The sequence below is a fragment of the Scyliorhinus torazame genome, chromosome 11 (assembly GCF_047496885.1).
Source record: "Scyliorhinus torazame isolate Kashiwa2021f chromosome 11, sScyTor2.1, whole genome shotgun sequence".
Taxonomy (NCBI): Eukaryota; Metazoa; Chordata; class Chondrichthyes; order Carcharhiniformes; family Scyliorhinidae; genus Scyliorhinus; species Scyliorhinus torazame.
Window position 1 is genome coordinate 124,295,819 of NC_092717.1, and position 23,418 is coordinate 124,319,236.

General features: G+C 45.7%; 1 protein-coding gene across 5 annotated transcripts in view; it reads right to left on the minus strand.

The window, feature by feature from the left end:
- Window positions 1-23,418, minus strand: part of fam110b (family with sequence similarity 110 member B) — a 200,279-nt gene that overhangs the window by 159,858 nt on the left and 17,003 nt on the right. The window contains exon 2 of one of the 5 annotated variants that reach the window (XM_072467732.1): window positions 3,634-3,728. The exons of the other annotated variants lie outside the window; for them this stretch is intronic. The gene's annotated coding sequence lies outside the window, so the exon portion shown is untranslated. The remainder of the gene's footprint in view (window positions 1-3,633; window positions 3,729-23,418) is intronic. 5 annotated transcript variants of the gene reach the window in all.

The window sequence follows — 23,418 nt, forward strand, 5'->3', positions numbered from 1 at the left end:
ATCACTGGTTCGAGTGAACAGGAACACTTGGCGAATTTTTGGAAGCTACCCTGACGCGGTGATAGAGCCACAACCCGAGAGTTAAAGAGAAATGTCTGACATTTTCCAAGTCATCCAGAAATTACCTTGTTCACATCATCGACAAAGATGACTTACACAAGGAGCTGAAGAAAATGTCAGCAATCTTAGAAGCACCACGTCCTCAAAAGTGTGACACAATTAAAGGTCGCTTTTAGGATCCATCAATTATGGTAAATGCATGCTGAATTTAACACCACAATATAGCCATGCAAAACAGGCATAGCACTGGTCAGAAGAATGAGAGAATGCAAACAATGAAGCGAAAGAAGCTTTACTGAAGTCAGAGCTGTTGGTTCATGAAAATCCAAAAGTGAAGTTACAATTTGCTTGCAATACCTCACCCTATGGCATTGGTGCATTCTTCTCGCACATTATGCCTTCAGGAGAGGAACAACCGATAGCATTCACAGCTCTTATTAGAGCAGAAATGAATTATGTTCATCTAGAAAAAGAAGCTTTAAGCATCACTTTAGGTGCACAAAGGTTCCACCATTACTTTTATGGACGTTATTTTACTCTTTTGATGGATTATCAACCCTTGACTACAATCTTTGGGTTGCATAAACGTATACCTACATTGGCAGCTAGTAGATTGCAAAGATGGTCATTGATATTGTCGGCACACACATACAATATCCAACATCGCAAGTCAAAGCAGCTTGCAAATTGCTGATGCTTTGTTACGATTGCCATTAAGTCAAGCAAGACCCAGAAGAATATTCTGTATTTCTTGTGAGTGGATAGTGTACCAGTGACTTTATCACAAATTTAAAGATATATAGAAAAATCAATCCAGTTCTGGTCCAAAAAGGAACGCGGTCAGGTCCTAAAAGGGTGTTCACAGGAAAAATCCAGAACTCCAGCCTTACATCACACAAAGACTTGGCTTTGAAAGTCCAAAATGGAGTCCTATCATGGTGATTATTTCTCCGTGCTTACGGAGAACCCTTGACCAAGAGCATGAAGAACATGCTGGTGTGGTGAGGATGAAGGAATTGGCATGCAGTTATTTTTGGTGGTCAGAATTAAATGTTGAAATTGAAGAGAAAGTAGGGCAGTGTCACTCCTGTGCAAAATTAAGAACACTCCACCATTACAATCATTACATCCGAGGAAATGACCAACTCAGCCATGGTAGAGAATACATATTGACTATGCTGGTCCATTGGAGAGTCACATGTTTAGTGATTGTGGACCCACACCCAAAGTGGTCGGAAGTCACGAAAATGAAGTAAATGACGACTGAGCAGACCATTCACATGATGTGTAGTGATATCAGCAGAGTGTTTGCACGGGCTTTGGGCAGATCACCATCTTTGATTGTATGAGCAACACCCTTAATAAACCTCCATACATGTTCTCTTTGTGGCCACAAAGAAATATAACAAGTATACTACACTTCAAAAGTACTTCATTAGTTGTCAAACGCTTTGTGAGATCTAATGATCATGAAAAGTGCAAATAAATAAATGCAAGTCCTTTTTTGGAGGCAAAAGGCTGTGCAGGGTTAACAGGAGACAAAAGCACAGGGAAAATTGATTTTTCAAGGTTTTTCAAGGCACGGAAGAAGATGGGAAGGCAAAGATGTGCGGGAGAGACTGTTAGAGGAAGGTGGGTAAAAGGAGTAGCAAGTAAGAGATAGGGTTTGGTGTTGAAGAACCAGGTGGTGTGCACAGAAGGACATATAGCTGAAGGGGCACACTGGGATAGGCAAGTGTAAGACAATGGAGGGATTTAAAGGGAATGAGAACCTCAACAGAGGGAAGTTTGCACAAACATGACAACTTATCACATCCTCAGATTTCCCAAGTGCTTTTAAAAAAATAAAGGATTTCTTTTGAAATGCAACCAATGTTCTTTTACAACCAGTGCTGTCAATTTGCACATATCATGGGCACATAGAAAACAAGTGAATGAATGACCAGATATTATTTTAGAGAGTTCACTGAGGCAGGAATGGTAGCTACAACACTGAGAACTTCCAGCTCTTCTTGAACAGCTGATGCGCTTTGTTAAAAATCCACCTGCCCAATCTTCATAATGTTTCAACTGATGCAGCATTTCTGATGGTCCAACTCTAAATATAGTGCTTCATGAAGGTGTTAGTCCAGTTTTAAGTACCTGTTCATGACCTGTTCATGGAGGGGTAATTGCAATCACGACCTACCAGGCATGTGAAGTGATTACTTGAAGAACTTGATTAGTCAAGTTTGGAAAAAAAGCTGAGGGATTTTATTGCTCAGTTTCTCTACTACACATTCATTATTGACTAAACCTAAATGAAGCACAAAATAACAATCAGCAGCTACAGGAGCTAATCTAGCTAACAGAATTGATCAAACACACTTTAGCCTTATAATCCTCAATCTTGTTCCTCATCATGTAACCACCAAATTCCTTTTTAGAAAGTGTTAAGTGGTATATTACTAACTGGAAATCTAATTTATGTATTGTAACCAGCGTCATTCTGTATAGAATGTCATGTGATATGTGGTGACATCACCAGAGGCACTTCTCTCTTCCATCATAGACTGTGACGCAAGCAACAACTCAGAAGTAAACTCTGACCACTGGTTCGGTAACCTATGGTGTGGCAACTTGGTTATCCTTTGTCTACCCGTAAGTAACTCCCATAAACGTAATACTAACCCACAAAGCTCCTACCCTCCATGACACAACTGGAGCAGTGGTGATATCACTTGTTGCATCTCACAATACCTTCCTAAAAGGCAGCAGGCTTACAAATGGCAAATAAAGTCTATTTTAGAACTTGAGCACTTAAATAAGATAAATCATGCCAAAGTTTTCGTGCCTCTAAAAGAACTGCCAGAATCTTACTGTTAAATGTAAGACTACCATCACGTATTTTACTTGTTCATCGTCTCCTTTCCCAAATGTCTTTCATATGAAACATTCGTTATTGGAAATTTTTAAGTACAAGTGTTGCCAAAGGAAAGTCCTTGTAGTTTAATCTATAGGAAATATCTTTTAGTTGTTTTGCAGATATACAATAAGATGGGGCAACATGCTGGCACAGTGGGGACCCAGGGACCCAGGCTCAATACCAACGTTGGGTGACTGTGTGTGTATTCGCACGTTTTTCCTGGTCTGCGTGGGTTTCCTCCGGGTACTCTAGTTTCTTCCTACAATCTAAAAATGTGCAGGTTAGGTGGAATGGCCATTCTAAATTCTCTCTTACTGTCCAGAGGTTTTGTGGGGTTGCGGGGATAGGGCGGGAGAGTGAACCTAGGCAGGGTGCTCTTTCAGAGGGTCGGTATAGACTTGGTGGGCCGAATAGCCTCCTCCTACACTGTAGGAATTCTATGATTTTCTCGTAATGCTTTCTTTAAAGCGAAATAATGTGTGCTCGCAAAATACAATTTCTGTAATGTACAGTTCTTTTTTCTGAAAAACAGTGAAATACAGAACCACAGCATTTTAAAATTATTTTCATCTTTTCTCTAAATTAACATGATCATAATATATTGTTGACAACAAAATAGACTTGAAGAAGTTATAAAGTTGTAAAATAATAATTGATGAGGTACTTACTATAAAATTTTTGCACCACATGAATCTTCCAGATGTTGAGTTTGGTGCCCATGAGGATTTTCAGGCATGCAGATTATGAAATTCCTCACGATTTTCTAAATTTACAAGAGGCTAAATAGTTTTTAACATCAACAAATCCAGCCAAGGCTCACTTTATGATTACTATCAACCAGATAACTAAACAGCTTTAATTACAGATGTGTCTATATTTTTTTACAAGAAAATGTCTGGAGTAAACAATTTTGATATACATGCAGCCAAGAAGGTCAGAGCTTCCAAGAGCAACCTGATAAAAGACAGCGACATGCACCGGAAAGGTCCAGATTTCCTGTTAGGAAGAATTTTTTTTTCTGGATTTATCATCAAGGCTCTTTTGCTCTTATTTCTCTACAAATTCTGTGTTGTACACTTGGTGGGTTGGAAAAACACAAGGCGGCCAAATTTATTTTGCTATTTTCTAGTACAGGTTTTGTTTAGCTGAGAACCTGTACAAAACAGGCATTGGGAGGCAAGCAAACAGTTTTGTCATTGAAGTTACAATACTAAGTTACCATATTTGCAGGACCTGCATTATTTCGGAGTGTTAGGTAAAGCGGACCTTTGCGTTCCTATTGCCATGCAGCTGCAAGTGGTTCTGACCATGAACATCTCATCTCTCCCAGCTAATGGTTACCCTAGTTTCTTTACCTTGTTTTGAAAGAGAAATCCAGAAGAAGGAGGAGAGACAACTAAGCTGGCACAGTCCCTACTTGTCACACATCCTACAAACGGTCCAAGAATGACATCATATGATTAAGACACTGGACACGATTTAATGCTCACAAAACATAGTCCCATTTTGGGTGCGTATAGTATGCAGCGCTGTGAACGACCCCACTACCAAACAGGAATCTGTTTCTTCTGGCCTCGTTGGGAATGCCCTGCTGAGGCTGCACTTACCTCGTTCCTGCATTGACAAGCTCAGCTAATTTTTAAAGGCCACCCTGATCTCTCAACACCGCCTCAGACAACACACTGCGGCATCCGGACCCCCCTCCCACCCACCCACTGCCTCATCCTACATCTTTAGGGGGTTCCCTTGCCTCTCCTCACCCCACCTGAGGTCAGCCCCAGGCACAGTTCCTGGCACAAGCAACCTGGCATTAGTGCAAGGTGCCCAGGTGTCAGGGGTGCTAAGGTAACTCCCTTCCCACAGCCCAACCACGCTAGGGCCTCCGGCGACCTGGGAGTAATGTTTTCCAGTGTCACCAAGCTTTCCACTTTTACAATAGGAAGGGAGACATCAATTAGAGTGGGCCCAATAAGGTAGGTGGTTCCCTAAAGCACATGGTGTAATTGTTGACACTGCTGTCACTTTCAGGGCATCAAACAATCCTGTGACATATATAAATCATGTTAATTTCAATTCAGGTACAGGTGATTTCAGAGTAACGCAATGCACTGCAAGATACTCCAGCAACAGTCATGATTTTTATCATGTTGTGGCAATTGATGTTGCCATAATTATTTGAAGGTGGAAAATAAATAGCTGACGACTGCAAGGGAACAAGAAAAAAAACACCATCTTCTCTGACTACTTGACATTCTGTATCCCCACCAACAATACTAACTAAATTCTGGAACACATCATATAGCCCTCAAACAGCATTTCTGGTATTTGGAAAGACCAGGGGCAGGTTTCTCCAATAATGGGGCTATGTTACGCTGGCAAATCACTCTGGACTTTCCTTAAGAAAGTCCTGAGTGATTCTCCTACCTGCAGGGGACTGGCAGGGCTCTGGCTGCGGATACGGGGCCCTGCACTTCCGGTCGGGAATCCGTGCATGCGTGCGCACGGCGGCGGCCTGCAGCGGCCGCCCCATGGGACATGGCAGACTCGGACCTCGGAGCGGCACCAGAAATGTAGCTTTTCTCCCACCCACTCCTGAGATTGTGCGTGCCCGCTGGTCCGTGATGCCCAATCGCCCCCCTGGCTGTCCATGAGGCCCCCCCCCCCCCAGTGATCGATCCCACCGCCCCCCATCAGGGCTGCCGTGGACTGAGTCCACAGCTACCACCAGCCGTTCCCGACGGCCGATTGGCGGCATGCCGTCGGGAATTCGGCCAGTTTTCCACAGAGAATCGCGGGGGGGATTCTCTGTCAATGGCCCCCTACTGCGTAGTTCGCGCGAGAGAGACTTCCGAGCGATTCTCCAGGGACCACGATTTCGGTGCGGAGGCTCGGAGAATCCAGCCCCAGGTGTGCTCCATCGAGCGAGTGTTTGAGAGCATTTGCAGTGTTCTGTCCAACCGTTCGTTCCATGAGACAAAAGGCTTTCAGATAGAAAATGAAAATAATACACAAGACAGAAATCACTCCAGACATGGTTATACATCTCCTGGTACATAGTTACATTAATGTCTCAGTCAGACCCTTAAGCAGTTCATTCAATGGTTTGACCTGGGATTATAATTGGGAAAACCAAAAAAGAAAATGATAACACGAAAAGACGAAGGTGTGATTCAGGGGCCTCATCCCGCCCAACTTGGCCGTTGAATCTCGCGAGAGACCTTCATCGAGAATCGCGATGCTTGAAATGTCTCGCTCTTGCTGGGCAAGATCCAGGCACGCATACTTAAAGGAGCCATTAGGCCAATTTAAATATGTGCCCGCCCAATTCACCCAGGACCAAGGATTCACCGGCCTCACCAGCAAGGCCTCAACCAGGAGCCGTTTGGTACTAATTCACAAAGTTGTGAACCAGTCGTGATGGTACCTTGGGCGGGGGGGGGGGGGGGGGGGGGGGCGGTTCTCACTGGGGAGTTGAGACCTCCGGCTGGTCGGACACTGGGCAGGATGGCACCCTGGTTTCCCCTGGTGGCACTGCCAGACTGGCAGGAGCACCGCAAGGGTGCTAGGCTGGCAGTGCCAAGATGCCCATCAAGGGTCAGGGCCTTTTCCATAAGAGGTGGGGGAAGCAGGGACTCAAAGGCCCCGGAAGATTTAAGTCGGGTGGAGTGGGGGGTCCTGAGTCCTGAGGCCGCGGTTGGCGTGCTGGGGGGGGGGGGGGGGGGGTCGAAAGAACGGGGCTGCCTTTAAAAATGGCGCCCTGATCCACGAGTTGTCTTCCTGCAGTGACAAGCTCAGCTCGCCAGTGCAGGAAATGAATTAAATAATGGCCTCGGCAGGGAGTTCTTCACTGGGGCCAAAATAAACGGCAAACAGGCGTTGAATAGCGGGGTCTTTCTCTGCTGAATCGCGCCTGACATCTTCAACACATTATTTGACGTACTGACAAAAAAAATACATTGAATATTGCATAGCACAACAAGAAAGAAAGCAAAGCTAACCAGTGTTCATTCACATTATAAACTTAGTTTTATAATATGGTTCTGATTATTACACTACCAAGTTCTAAGTAATACATCGGAATACAAGGCACATGTAGTAAACTTCACTTTTGTTTCAGGCTAATTTTGTCTCTTAAGCATTTTAAGAAATCACCAAATTGAAGGAATGCCAAAAGTAATTTCCTAAATCGGGCGCCAACCTTTTGTCTTTTGAACATTTTCTTAATTTGGCACAGATTAAGTTCCAATTTAGTACTTCTGTCGACAAGCTGGTCAGAGTTATCCTGTTGCCTCCTAATAATCTTGTTTTTCCTCTAGAAATGAACATCTACTCATGCTCACTTCACGCCATTGGGAAGCAACCCAAACTCACCCGCTACTGCAAAGAAAAATAATAGAGAATGCTTACACAGGAGGAAGCATAAGGAGAGGAAATACACATTAAATTGTAAAACTTTAAAAAGTAGCGGAGCAAGAAGCCCTGGGGACTCAGATATATAAGCTTTTAAAATATTTAAAATTAAAACATACTGGATACTAGATTCCTTAGAGTAAAACTGCAAACAGGTATTGCCAAACATATGCAAATCACAATTTACTGTATAATAGTGTCCAGTAACAGACATCTTTATCTTTCAGAAAGATATCAATGTCTCAGGGAGGATGCAGAAGAGATTCACTAAGACAATGCCAGAGCTGAGAGGCTTTAGATTTGAGGATTAGAGAAACTGGGGCTCTCTTCTTCTGAACCAGGAATGGGAAATAGAATTATAAATTGTCGGTGCTTCCACCTGATACATTCTGACTTGGGTGAACTTTCTGAAGACTTCCTCTTAATTTATCACTTCTCCTTAATAGTGTTCAATTTGGAAAAGCTGTTTCAACCTGCTGGTAAGTTCATTGCAAAAAGGAAATAAATTTAATGTGACAAAAAGAATAATGAGCTCGAGCTGAGGAGAGTTTCTATAATGAAGATGGCTGGAAATGGAACATGATGAAAACAGAAGTAATGGTAGCTGGAAGAAGTACATAATTAATTGAAAAATAAAAATGTTGAACAGTCATGGGCAGGGGAGTCAACAGCTTTTGAGTAACATGCAAGTGTTGCTCAGTGCTGTAAAATTCCATGATTTTCTGAATTCCCATATCAGAGGGAATTATAGATCATTAAATAGTAGAAAATCAACTGAAGATTAGTAAGCAAATTAGTAGAAGGTCTCCAGTGTACTAAGTCAAACAAGGTCGAAATAGAAAAGAGATCTTGGATATACCCCAGAATGTTTGCTTAATCTACCTCTTGCATGCCCAGAAAATGGGAGGTAGTAGTACATCTATTTCCAGATAAAGAAGCAGAACAAGTAGGGAGAATATTTGGGAGAGTGGATATCAGAATCACACCAAAAATAGATAATATACTAAAGAAAATTAGCTGTCAGGGCTCTGAGGTAGTGGACTGGAAAATTGTTAATTTCAGCTAGATGATGAAGTGGGGAACCAAAATTGGATTAACTGATTGAAAAAAAATGTCAGGTCAAAATGTAGACTAGGGTTGGCAGATATTTAATTATAAAGATGGACTTAGAGGTACATCTTGGCTCAGAGTAAAATGGCAGAGTTTTCATAATGCAGAGGGATAAGTTAAATTAACCTTTGGGAAGAAAAAGCAAATAAATGAGAGAAATTACAGAAGGAAACCATGATAATTATTAAAATACATAAAAAGGAAACAAGAAAAAATGAAGAAGGCCTACAGGCTAGGAATCAACTAAGCAACATAACTAGTGCTTTTAAAAAACACACGAAAAAAAACCCCAAAAATGGTTTTGTGATTCAGGAAGGAAAGTATTGCTCATTCAAATTCAATTTTTACAAATGAGTATCAAAATAGGACAGTAGTTCCAGAGGAGGGTGTAGAAAAGTCACCATGTACTCAGAACTCGAAGGCAAATGAGAGAACAAGTGACCCAGTATACTGAAGGTTGTGGACAGGTGGTAGCTTTTGAAAGATCTTTGGAATAAGAAACTGTTAAACACTCAAGGGTGGCAAATATATTACTCCCATTAGAGATGGAGGGGGATAAAAAGAGAAAGATTATTGGCCAGTTAAGACTTAATTAGATTGTATATAAACTGCTGGAATACATAGTGCAAAAATAGTTTAGAGAGCATTTAAGAAAACTTCAGCTAATCAGGGTATTCAGTATGGATTTTTTGAAGGGTAGGTCTTCATGACTACATCATAAAACTGAATTTTCAGAAGGTGCCGCATAAAAACTGGTAAAGAAAATGTAACCATATGGATTGAGAAGTGCCGACTGAACAGAAAGCAAAACGGTAGTTTCACATTGGTGAAACGTGGAAAGTAACATGTCCAGAAATCTGCCCAGCGCGATTGAACAGCCATGCTGCACCCAAAAGCAGCTCGTCACGGGGCAGTGTGGCCGACAGAAGCCGGGAGGGGCCCGCTCCCGAGATCTACCTGGCTCGCAACGCCTCGCGAGATGTTGTAATGTAAATCCCGCCCATTGTGGCCGGATCACTTTTAAGCAAATCTGCACATTAGAGCGAGACAGCTAGGGCAGCACAAGTGGCTAGCACTGTTGCTTCACAGCGCCAGGGTCCCAGGTTCGATTCCCCGCTGGGTCACTGTCTGTGCGGAGTCTGCATGTTCTCCCCGTGTCTGCATGGGTTTCCTCCGGGTGCTCCGGTTTCCTCCCACAGTCCAAAGGCGTGCAGGTTAGGTAGATTAGCCATGATAAATTGCCCTTAGTGACCAAAAAGGATAGATGGGGTTATTGGGTTACGGGGATAGGGTGGAAGTGACATCTTAAGTGGGTTGGTGCAGACTTGACGGGCTGAATGGCCTCCTTCTGCACTGTATGTTCTATGTTCTAGTCTGACTTTAACGTGCAAATTCCTGAGTTACCTGCGGCGTGGGATCTATCCCCTTCGCCTCAGGAGACCTTGGGTGTGCGCCGTTCAGTACTGGTCTCCACAAACAGGGACAAGACGGAACAGCACTCATGGGGGTCTCCCACGCGATCAGAAGTCTCCTTCTGCTTCTATTTTCTATGTATGTTTCTACCTGGGATAGCAGGAAGTTTAAAAGTATGAAATGTTTTCATGGGTAAAATATTTACAAGACTGGATGCCAGATTTGTAACATTTCTGATAATAGTTCACAAATGGACTCATAAATGAATGCTTGGCTGAGGCTCCAAGACTCGCTCATGGATTAGTTCAGCAGGGGTCTGTCTTTACAGGTGGAAGTGGAGTGTTTGCTTAATCAAAAAGTTATTCTTTTATTGAACACTTTCCTTCAATCTCTGTGTGGAGTAAAGCTTCAGTTATTGATACAATAATGACTGCATGATTCCCACTTTAATAGGGCTGTAAGAGCAGCAGACTCCCCCCTCCTCCCCCCTGCCACCCAGCAGATTTCTGAATCAGTGTTTTTAAGAGCCACTGTTATTATACAGCTCATTGGTTCTACATCGCATACAGGATGAGTGAGCATGGAGGAAGCATGTGGAACAAGGGTATGAGAACCTAATAGCCTTTAACACAATTGGGTTTACGTCCCAAAGAACCGAGGAGGACCTTCTAACCCGCCTGATACTACTTACCTACGGCAGTCCTGACTAACAAAACTAGGGCCAGCATGGGACCTCCAGGAGGAGACAAGTCTGCTGAGGCAGGAAATTCCCGACTCGATGATGAGACACTGGCCCTGTGCATCAAATCTCTGGTCATTATCTCACTGTTGTCCATGGAATCTTACTGCAAATTGGCTTTTTCCTTTGTCCGTGACTCCACTTCATTGGTATGTCTCAATTCCCAACATTCTTTCCTTTACACTTCTCCCAAGTATAGAGTTCCAAGTCTTTGAGCCTATCTTGGTAATTTAAGATGCTTTAAAGTGAAGATTTATCTTGTGCCCCCCCTCTCACCTTCCAAAGCCACAATATCATCCAGCATGTGAGACAACCAAAACTGGACACAGCAATCTAACCTATTGAGGCCTGTTAACGTTTGTTCCTCGAGAGGCTCAGGCACTCAAAAACACTCAACAACAATTTGGAAACAAATCTTAAATTAAGTTTCATGTACCTACTCAGGCTGCAGTGGACTCATACTTGCCATTTCTAATGAGCAGTCGACAGGCTGGAATTATATTAGAGTGACCTTAGTCTGACCCACACTGAAGTGCAGTGACAATGAAGTTCTGTGCTTGTATGCTTTCACAACTGCAGAATTCCACTTGACAAAAGCTTGATCGTTTATATTAGGAAGATGCAAGAGGAACGGCTATTTCACCCAACAATAAAACATTCCACTCAGCACTTCAAAAGTTTTAAATTGCAACATTGCCCCAGGTTGAAGTTATACTGCAGTTGGCATAAACCTAAAATTGCAAGAAGTCTTCCTGGAAGGAATGTTAAATCAGTTAGCTTTATTGCGCTCAGCTGGTCAGTTATATTGCTCCACATTGTGTGAATAAGCACCCAAAGCTGCCTCACGTCAACCTGAAGTAACAGTGTAATTGCATCATTAAAGTGTCAAAATGTAAGTGGCCAAGACGTGGTATTCAGTCTAAGGTGGCACTCATAAGAAAGTCACAGGAATCGAGAGGAATTGTTAGACAACAAAAAAAGACAATGGTATATCATTTTTGTCTTCCACAATCTCAGTAGTAGCATGATTAAAAAAAAGATAATGGAGTTGTTGACTTAATGGCAATCAATTTCTATTGATTAGACAACAACAGGCCCAGACACGAGAGGAAATAAACTCTGTGGTGGAAAGCTTGGGGAACAATGGACCAAAGTTGATAATTATAAAATTAACACATGAAATTGGAAATGACCTGAAAGACTCAATTTATGGTAGACTAATTGTTAGTGGAGGGGACTAAATCCATTGGGGATGCTTTCTGCAGAAAGCACTTGTACGTGGCATCTCAGCTTCATCCGTTTCCATGGGGACAACAGACTCACCAGTCACAGGCTGGCTCAGTCCTTCAATGCTTGAGTAATCAATGTTTCCTGCTGGCAACATGGGCTTTTAGGTGGCAGGACAACTCTCATCCTCACAAAATGGTCCACATGCTCCTGGGCGATTCTTCCTTGTACATTTACAACACAAGACCAAAGGTCCTGTTTTAGGGACTTCCGAAATAGACCATGGAGTGAGTGGTCACATACAGGGCAGCTCCTGCTTAAAGTCACAGAAAAGAGCTCTTTTTACCCAATACGGGGTGTGGAATGTTGATGAAAAGACGTAAGTGAATGTTGGAGGAGTACTTTCCCCCGGGAACGGTATGTCTGGTGGTTACAAGACCCGACAGAAAACAGTGAGAGATTTGGTTGAAAAGTTGGAGAAGACATGTGCTGCAAAATCAGCAACAGTCACTTTAGGCATGCAGGTAGGGAAGGGCTGATGCAAGCTGGAAGGCTTCAGCTTGACTTGATGGCCTTTATTAAAGCTGATTTCCAGCAGCAGAGGAAAAAAATGCAGGAAGATGGCGCAAAGGCCATCAAAGGAGCTGTGGCAGCCCTGAAGAGTTCTCTGGAACGGGTGGAGAAGTGTTTGGAGGTGCAGGGGTCACAGATTCGGGAGATTGAAGGAGTGATCTGAGACCACAGCGATCGTGTGGTGCCTCTGGAGGCGGAGGTGGACCTCCTTGGAGACCTCTGTAAAACATTGAAGGCAAAGGTGGAGGAGCAGGACAATAAAGGCAGAACCTGCGAATGGTGGACTTGCCTGAAAGAGTGGAAGGTGTGAGTGCCACAAGGTACGTCTCGAAGATGCTGGCAGGGCTGGTGGCAGAAGAGGTGCTGGATAAGGCACCTGAAGTAGAACGAGCGCATAGGTTCCTGAGGCAGAAGCCGAGAGCTGGGGAGCCACCGCAGGCAGTGATCGTGAGTCTCCAAAAATTTGAAGAGAAAGAGAAGATTCTGCAATGGGCCAGGGAGAAGAGTACCTGCGCCTGGGAGGGAAATAAGGTCTGAATTTATCAGGACATTGGAGCCGAGTTGGCAAAGCGACGGGTAAGTTTCAACAAGGCCAAGTTGGTGCTGTACCAGCGGCAGATGATGTTTGGGGTGCTCTACCTGGCGAAATTATGGGTGACGTTCGGATGCCAGGAGTTTTATCTTGAGACCAGTGGGCCAGGATTCTCCGAAATCCAGGCGAATTGTTGACGCCGGCGTAAACACCGGAGTGGTGCACGCTGGCTTCAATGGGCCTCCTGGCCCAGCGATTCAGCGGCCCTCAGGGGGCCAGCAGGGTGCCGGAGTGCTTCACGCATCTCCGGCGACGATACGTGGCCCTGCACTGCCACGCCGGCGCCGCTCAACATGGCGGAGCCCTACAGCGGGCCCGTGCAGAAGGAGGTAGGCCCCCTCCAGATCGTGGGCGCCCGCCGATCGGTAGCCCCTGATCACGGGCCTGGACGCCATGGAGGCCCCCAGTCTGATACACCAGCCCACCCACCAGGACGGCCACTGTGGCCGCGGGTCCGAGCTCCCGCCGGTGTGGTTCCAACTCGGCGGGAATCCGACTGGTCGACCGTGGAGAATTGCCGCGGGGGCCTCTTTCCACGGCCACCAACCGCTGCCGCGTCGACTGCGCGGTCGCGATTGGCGCTAATTCTCCGGTTGGCGGAGAATCACGTCCCAATGCCGGAGCGGTGTGGCGGGAATTTCCCGTGTCACCGGTGATTCTCTGACCCGGCACGGGCTCCAGGAACCCCGGCCTAGAAGTTGCTGAAGACTTCATTAAAGTAGCATAAACTGCGGGAAAACTGAGCGGACAATCCTTGGGAACAGGGCTGCTGGCACTTTGTAATGGCTGGGAGCGTGTTTGAAGTGGAGGTAGGGATTGGAGAATGTTAATCTTTTTTGAGGAGGGGGGGGGGTGCTGTTTACTGTTGGGATTGTACGGTATTGAAGGTTTTTGTGGGGATGGATGTTCCTGTCCCTCTTCCTGTTTTCTGGGACTGTTTATGTTTAACATTTGTTTGTTTGCTTTTGGAGAAGGCTGCCTGGAGTTCAGGAGAAGTCTTTGTTTGGGTGGAGGAGGGCAACGTCAACAGGGAGCCTTCCTCCTGGGGTTGACAAGGAGGGGGGGGGGGGGAGGGAGAGAATGGGGGGGGAGAGAATGGGGAGGTCATTGGTAAGTGCCTTGGGCAGGGGCTGCTGCGCTAGCAAGTTATGCTGGTGAACGGAAGTGAGGTGGTGGGGGAGAAGGCTGAGAAGGATGGCCGGGGGAGGGGGAGGTTGTTGCGATGTGGCAGGGGCTGAGAGATGACATGGTCATGGACGGGGAAAGGGGGCCATTTGGGATGGGCTCGGTATAGGGTGGAATTAAAGGGGCGAGAGTTAAGTGGGGAAGATGACAGACGGTGGAGGGGATTGGAGGCGTAAGCCTCCGGTAAGGCTGGTCACGTGGAACGTCCGGGGACTGAATGGGCCGGCTAACAGGTCGCGCACCTCAGGAGCTTGAAAGTTGGGGTGGTCTTTCTGCAGGAGACACACCTCCGTGTGAAGAACCAGGTTAGGTTATGGAAGGGGTGGGTCGGGCAGGTTTTTCACTCGGGGTTTGATTTGAAATCGAGGGGAGTGGCAATTTTAATGAGCAAGAAAATGGGATTTGTGAGTGCGAAGGAGGTGAGGGATCCGGGTGGGAGATATGTGATTGTGAGTGGGGTATTGGAAGGGGCACCGGTGGTGTTGGTAAATGTGTATGCCCCAAATTGAGATGATGCGGGTTTTATGAGGGGGTTTCAGGCAGCGATTCCAGATTTGGCCACGCACCAGTTGATCATGGGAGGGGATTTTAACTGTCTCTTAGATCCGAGGGTGGATAGATCGAGCCCCGGGTTGATGGGTAGGGTACGAATGGCAAAGGAGCTGGAGGGGTTTATGGAGAGAATTGGTATGGTGGATCCATGGCGCTTTCAGAACCCAGGGGGAAAGGAGTATTACTTCTTTTTACACGTCTATAAAGGTGTATATGAGGATTGATTACTTTGTAGTGAATCGGGAGATTTTGGTTGGGGTGGAGGGCGCAGAGTATGCGGGGATAGATATCCCGGAACATGCGCCCCACTGGCTGGAGATTCGGTTTAGATCGGGACGAGAATAGAGGCCGGGATGGATGTTTGACATGGGTTGTTGACGGATGGAGGTTTTTGTGAAAAGGTGCGGGCGGCGATTAAGGAGTATGTGGAGTTGGAGTATGTGGAGTTGAATCAGAACAGGGAGGTGTCGGCGGCCATTTTTTGGGAGGTACTGAAGGCAGTGGTCCGGGGGGAAATTGTTTCGTTTAAGGCTCGTGCGGATAGGGAAAGGAGGGAGGAACATGACTGTTTCATGAGCAAGATAGTGGAGGTGGACAGGGATTATTCTGGGATGCCCACTGTGGAGGGATTGGCAAGGAGAAAATGTTACAAGAGCAGTTTGACAGGCTGACAACAGGGAGGGCAGTACGGCAACTGCGTAGGGCAAGGGGGATGCAATACAAGTATGGGGAGCAGGCGAGCCGCATGCTGGCGAACCAGCTGCAGAGACAGGCTGCGTCCAGGGAAATATTGAAGATAAGGACTGGGACTGGGGATGGGGTGTCAGAGCCAGGGAAGCTAAATGAGGCATTTAGGGAATACCAGGGACTTAAATGAGGCAGACCCGGGAGGAGAGGAGGGGGACATGGGGCGGTTTCTGGACAAGCTAGAATTTTCTCAGGTGGAGGAAGCAAAAGGGGAGGCGTTGGACGAGCCCCTGGGGCAGAGGGAGGTGCTGTATAGTATCAGGGGTATGAAGTCGGGGAAGGCCCCTGGGCTGGATGGGTAACCGGTGGAATTTTATAAGGAATTTGCGACGGACCTGGCACCACATCTGTTGGGGGCGTTTAATGAAGCACTAGAGAAGGGGGAGTTGCCGGAGACGATGAAGCAGGCAGTATCACACTAATCCCCAAAAAGGGGAAGGACCCAGTGGAATATGGGTCGTATAGACCCATGTGACTATTGAACACGGATGTGAAAGTATTGGCTAACTTGTTGGCGGGGAGGATGGAGGAGTATGTCCCGGGGGGTGGCAGAAATCAAACGGTCTTATTGAAGGGCAGGCAGCTCGCGAGTAATATAAGACGGCTGTTGAATGTGGTGATGAATCTGTTGGGGGCTCTGGTACCGGAGATGGTGGTGTCCATGGACGCAGAGAAGGCATTTGATCGGATGGAGTGGCGGTACTGGTTCGAGATTCTGGGAAGGTTTGGGTCTGGGCTGAGATTTGTGGGATGGGTACGGTTGCTGTATGTGGCACCAAGGGAGAGGGTGAGGACTAATGATATGAGGGGATGAGGGGGCAGAGGGAGCATCGGTGTCGCTCTCTGCCGATGACCTCTTGCTGTATGTTTCGGATCCGTTGGAGAGCATGGGAAGGATTATGGACCTGCTGGGGAGGTTTGGAGGGTTCTCGGGGTACAAACTGAATATAGGGAAAAGCGAGGTATTCCCCGTGAATGAGCTAGAACAGTGGGATAATTTATGGGGGGGGGGTGCCATTTACGGTAGCGAGGGATAGGTTTAGGTATTTGGGGATTCAGGTAGCGAGGGAATGGATGGGGCTCCATAAGTGGAACTTAACGAAGCTGGTAGAGGAGGCTAGGGAGGATCTGAAGAGATGGGATACATTGCACTTAATTTTGGCGGCGAGGGTTCAAGTGGTGAAAATGAATATTCTGCCGAGGTTCTTGATTATTTTTCAAGCTCTTCCGATCTTTACACCAAAGGCCTTTTTTCGGAAAGTGGACACGATAAGTTCTGGCTTTGTATGGGCGGGGAAGGTGTGAGGGTGGGGAGGACCCTGCTACAGAGGCAACAGGGGGGTTGGTGTTGCCGAACTTGCTTCATTATTATTGGGCGGTGAATGTGGACAAGGTGCAGCGGTGGTGGGAAGGAGAAGGGGTAGAGTGGAGGAGGAATCTTGTAAGGGGTCTATTTTGATGGCTATGGTGACGGCAGCGAAATTCTGGGCGGGAGTGTTCGCGGTCTTAGCCAGGACAGTGGAGGAGGAAGTGGAACCGAACCCTTTGCTGGCGATATTTGGGGTTTCAGAGAAGCCGGAGCTCATGGAAAGGAGGAAGGCCGATGTCTTGACCTTTGCCTCGCTGATTGCACAGCGCCGTATATTGCTGGAGTGGCGGTCGGCATCGCCACCGGGGGTACCAGCTTGGTTGGGTGACCTGTACGACTCCCTGCGGTTAGAGAAGATAAAGTATGAGTTAAGGGACTCGTCAGGGGGGTTTGAGGAAGGGTGGGATGTCTGTTCGTTGCGGGGGGGGGGGGGTGGTGAAAATGGGGAAACATCTGTACAGCTGGTTGATTGTTGGGAAGTATGTTTCCTGGAGTGTTTATTCGCTGTAACCCGTTTTGATACAAGTTTGTAGTAAAATACATTTTAAAAAGGTCCTGAGTTTGATACAATGACTCATGGGACCCAACTTGAGCCGCTTCCAAAATTTCTGACGTATACAGTATCCTCCATTGAAAGACGTTGGATTTTCCCGAATCATGATCTTTTTTCTGACTGACCTCTACCCTCTCCAGTAAATTTGGAAACACCCAGTTTAATCTGGTCATAAGAAAGATCCGTCGTCCATCCTATGGGATAATACTGCACTGATACCATATGAAGAGTATGATTTTGCCATCTTGCAAAAGATTGCATAGCAATATTTTGAACAACTATGTGAGGGAAGATGGGGGCCTTATCCCATCTAACTGACAGGACAGTACTCCCTCAGTATTGCGCTGGAATAGGGCAGCACGGTGGCGCAGTGGTTAGCATTGCTGCTTCACGGCACCTAGGTCCCAGGTTCGATTCCGGCTCTGGGTCACTGTCTGTGTGGAGTTGCACATTCTCCCGGTGTTTGCGTGGGTTTCGCCCCACAACCCAAAAATGTACAGGGTAGGTGGATTGGCCACGCTAACATTGCCCCTTAATTGGAAAAAATGAATTGGGTACACTAAATTTATTTTTAAAAAGTATTGCACTGGAATGTCATTTTAATCGACTGTACCCTGCCCGCCAGCGAGAGTGGCAACATGTCCCACCTTTTAAAATCCTCCTCCATCTGTTCCACCAGCCGCGTCAAATTGAGTTTGTGCAGTGCCCCCCAACTCCTTGCTACCTGAATCCCCAAGTATCGAAAGCGCCTTTCCGCCCTCCTCAACGGTAGGTCATCTATCCCTCTTCCTTGATCCCCCGATGCACCACAAAGAGCTCGCTCTTTCCCACATTGAGCTTATAGCCCGAAAAGTCTCCAAACTCCCTTAGGATCTGCATGACCTCAACCATCCCCTCCACTGGATCCGCCACATACAGCAACAGGTCATTTGCATACAGTGACACTCTATGTTCCTCTCCCCCTCAAACCACCCCCTTCCATTTCCCTCTGAAAAATGTATTAAAGGATGCAGGGGTAAGGGATGAAGGGTTAGTGATCGCTGTGAAGTTTGTAGAAAGTACAGAAGGACACCAGCACGATCGATAGTAACCCTACCTTTGGCCAGGGATTTTAATGGCATTGAGGCCATGGACCTTAAGATCTGGGATAAAGCCAATAATATATTTATTATGCATTTTGTAGATTTAGCAACCAGATTTAGTCAATCAACGATTGTACGAAGTAAAGAGAAGAGAGAAAATCTGGATCAAATTGTGGAAAAATGGACAGGGACAGGAATGAGCCCACCGGAAAAATTCCTAACGGACAATGGGGGAGAATTTGCTTATGCTGAGTTAGGGATGTGTGTGAAAACGTGAATATCACAGTTATGAATACGGCTGATGAAAGCCCATTTAGTAATGGTGTGTGTGAAAGAAATCATGCCGTAATAGATGACATGCTCCGGGAAATTTTGGCAGATAGACCAAACTGCAAGCTAAATTCAGCTTTAGCATGGGCGGGACATGCAAAGAATTCATTGCAGATGGTTGGGGGCTATAATCCCTATCAATTAGTGTTTGGTAGAAATCCTAAAATTCCGTCCATTTTAGATAACCAGCCTCCAGCTTGGGAAGGGACTACAATTAGCTCTGCCTTTGCTGAACATTTAAATGCATTACATAGCAGTAGAAAAGCTTTTTTGGAATCAGAAGTCTCTGAAAGAATTCAGAGCTTTAAGACATAATGTACGACCATCAGATACCGTTTTTCAGCAAGGAGACATAGTATACTATAAGAGAGACAGTGTAATGAATGGAAAGGCCCAGGGAAGATCATAGGCGTAGATGGCAAATCAATTATTTTGCAACATGGTAATCAAACTGTTAGGGTACATTCATCAAGGTTAGACAGAGCAGACAGACATGACGTCTTAGAGTGGAGTACAAAAATGAATGATCCCAATGTGGAAGACATAATAAGAGCAAATAAAGCATTGGTCAAACTAAAAATGCAGGAGTGTGTTATGAAGTTCCCGGTTTTAGGTGACCTTAGGCACTTGAAACTCATGGGGCACGATTCTCCGCTCCCGCGCCGATTGGGAAAATCCCATGGCGCGCCATTTTCCCCCGGGCGCCAGTCCGACGCCCTCCCGCGATTCACCCAAGCGGTGAGAACGGCCCTGTCGAGTTCTGCGCAGCGCAGGCCGGAGAATCGCCCGGGACACACAAAATGGCGATTCTCCGCTCCACCCGCTATTCTCCGGCCTGGATGGGCAGAGCGGCCTGCCCAAAACGACGGCTTCCCGCTGGCGCCATCCACACCTGGTCGCTGCCGGCGGGAACAGTGCGGGAACGCTGTGGGGGCGGCCTGTGGGGGGCGAGGGGGGTTCTTTCACCGGGGTAGGACTCAAAAGGGGTCTGGCCCGCGATCGGTGCCCACCGATCGGCAGGCCGGCCTCTCTGAAGGGGGACCTCCTTTCCTCCGCGCCCCGCAAAATCCATCCGACATCTTCTTGTGGGGCGGCCTCGGGGAGGACGGCAACCACGCATGCGCGGGTTGGCGCCGGCCAACCCGCGCATGCGCGGGTGATGCCAGTTATGCCTTTTACACGGCGCCAATGCCCGGCGCGCGCTGACGACGCTGCTTTCGCGACACGCCCCCCCCCCCCCCGAGTTTCCCGCGGCCCCGATCCTAGCCCATTTTCAGGCCGAGTCGGTAGAGATCAGGGCCGTTTCGTGCCGTCATGAACCTCGACGGCGTTCACGACAGCGTGGGCACTTAGTCACGGGAACGGAGAATCGCGCCCATAGTTTATAGTGATGCGTCCTATGCAAATTTATGTGATGGGGTTTCAAGTGCAGGAGGTTTTATAATTTTCCTTTTGGGGAACAATGGTAAATGTTGCCCGCTTGTGTGGGAAACAAAGAAAATAAGGAGAGTGGTCAAAAGCACTTTGGCTGCTGAGACGTTAAGACTTGTAGAGGCGGTGGATATGGCCTTTTATATATCTCAGATAAGTTAAGCCTTGTAGAGGCGGTGGTTATGGCCTTTTATATATCTCAGATATTGACTGAAATTTGGGGATTTGGGTAATATACCTATTGAATGTCACATTGACAATATATCCCAGTGGGAAAATGTGCACGCTACAAAAAGTGTCAATGAAAAAAGGTTGGGATAGACATCGCAAGTTTGAAGCAGATGTTGGACAGAGGAAAATAGCAAAAATTAAATGGGTCGACAGAAGCCATCAATTGTCAGACTGTTTTACAAGAGGGGCTAGTTCACAGAAACTTTTGGATATTGTTAATGAAGGGCACCTATTTCTATGTCTGTTTTGTTCTCTTCCCAAAAAAAATGGGAAAAAAAGAGAAGGGGGGAAATTGCATGTGTGTTTTTGAGTTTCTTGTAATTTTGTTTTCACCTAATTATTTTTTTTCTCCAAGGAAGGAGAGACTGTTAAGTAATGGGTTAAGAGACATTCCAATTAGTTGTCTCATTTATGTTAAGTATCCAATAATTGACACTGATATGTAAAGAGGCTTCGAGGTGGCCTTTGTGTCAGGCGATGTGAAGATGGAGTTCTGTGCAGAGTCTGTTAAAGTGAAATAAAGGTGTTTGTCAAAAGGAGAATAACCTTTGACTCTTTATACAACAGCAGCTAAACGTCAAACATGTCAGCCTAGATTTTTGTGCTCAAATTGTAGGTGTGGGATTTGAACGAACAATCTTTTGACCCAGATGCAAGAGATCTATTCACTGAGCCGCAACTTGACACTGGCACATTTTACCGTTGGAAGTCATCTCCCAACAGATGTACATTGTCCATTTTCAGCAATTGAGATATTGAGCAAAGTCCTAGCAGGAGTTGGCATGGCTGAGGAAGACGACATTGAGCTAGCCAGGCAAATTTTATACAATATAGACAATAGAAAAGTTGCAAGTTGTTTGTTTTAAATTGCAATATAAATTTGGTCTGAATATTTGTATCAAAAACGTCACTACAGAAGAAGAGGTTATTTAGACCACTGGCCAGATAACAAAGTTCTCCATATGTGAGAGTTAAAACTAAAACACCTGTGATATTGCTCTGTAAAATGTACTAAAATTAGGATGGCAATATTTAAGTCTACAATAATGGCATAAACTTTTGATTACAGAACACAAGTTTTATAATCTGAATTGTAAAGTATTCTGTGGGGTTCATTAATCTTCATTGTAAAACTTCCTCCAGTATGTTTAAGCAGTCTAGCTTGTTCTAAAATATATCCTTTGCCTTTCTCATCCCTTATTCCAAAATAGATCTCCTTAAGACTCCCTTTCTCAAACACAATCCAAATTAAATAAATCTAAATCAAATCCATCTTAAAATTACCCCACAACAGTGTGAATAGTCAAGTTTGGAAAACAAATTTTCTGGTCCAGCAAAGATATTTACACCCACCTTTACAAGTTTTCTGCACGACCTTAGCTCCAAGATGTAGATGCTAATCTAGGCTTCTGGTCTAGATTAAACTGCCTCTCTGCTTCGAAGGGTTGGCAACTATATATCATTTGTCCAGACACCTGCATCCCATTACTTTTGAAATCACATCTCATTGTGCCTTTTGAATGCTGTGGCTAGGTAGATTTCTACCTGTGTTGGCCAGATGCATGACAGAGGGAGAGGCAACAGCTACAAGTTAGAAGTTCAACTTCTGCAACTCCATGGACAGCACGCACATTGCCTGTGCAGCAGCATGCCAACTCATCACAAAGAGCAATGAAGGTTAATTCTACAAGTCGGAGGCATAATGGCTTGACTGACTTTTGGGATCCAAGCAAATTCTTAGCCATTCATTTGGCTTCTCTCAGTGAGGGAATTTGCCCAAACCTGTAGCCTCTGTCAAAGAGCACCAAGAGATAAAAGGCAATTGCCAGAATCAAACATTCCTTTTAGTTTTATCGGTACTTTACATAGCAGATGAATCACTGGGTTGATGGCGATGTCATACTCAACACCTTCAAAGCATGCAACCATCTCATCGAAATACTGGGGTACATTTACAACAGATCGGAGTTGCTTTTCAATGGGTGTAACTCTTCAATCCTCTGTTGCCTCATTTACCTCATGGTTTACTACAGCTCAACTCCAGAATAGTTGGACCATTTGTTTCAGTGATGCAGACCATACAGTAACCATCTTTCTTTGCGTGTCCCTCCAATTTGGGTTGTCCCCAGCTCTTGAATCTCGGTCCCCCAATATGCCGCCAGAACACCAATCTTTGGCTAACTATTTTCTTCTAAATTTTCAGTAAAGAGCATCTGGGATAGTCTGAGCAAGGTAATGTTACTCCTTGCTCCGATATCAGTTTTTCACTTGTAATTCGATAATCTTTCCTGATCTGAATGGTTCTGGGAATTATTTTCCAACATCATGCAATACGAATGGTTTCCATGTCCATTGTGTTCAGAAATTCACCATCATCTCCCAGTGTGTGGATATTTTGGTTTATTTTCTTGTCCATTCACCCAGTTGCTCTGACACTGCTGTTTCATCCACCAGTTTCTACTTTTGTTCTGCACATCTTTGCCTAGCGATTGGCCTTTCTACAAGCTCTGCAGACTAATCTATATGCATGACATATCTTCCTGTATGGGAATTCATGTGGTCATCTATATCTTCCTCTCTTTTGTTGCTGCTGCCATTCTCTTGGCTTAACTGAAGAAGGTTAACCATTTGGGTTGTCAGCATCTTCATCTGTTCTCTTGTGGGCTTGTGCGCTCTGGCAGTATCTACAGATATTGTCAGCTCAGCTTTCTTGATTAGCGTTTTCTGCACTTCATACTATGCAGAACCCCAAATTCATATGATTTTCATCAAAAAAGATGAATCAGCCTTTCATTTTGTGCCCTTAAAACCTACACATTTTAAGCTGCATTTAAAAATTTTTTTCCCAACAATATCAATAGAGGGTGCTCCGGTTTCCTCCCACACGTCCCGAAAGACACGCTGTTAGG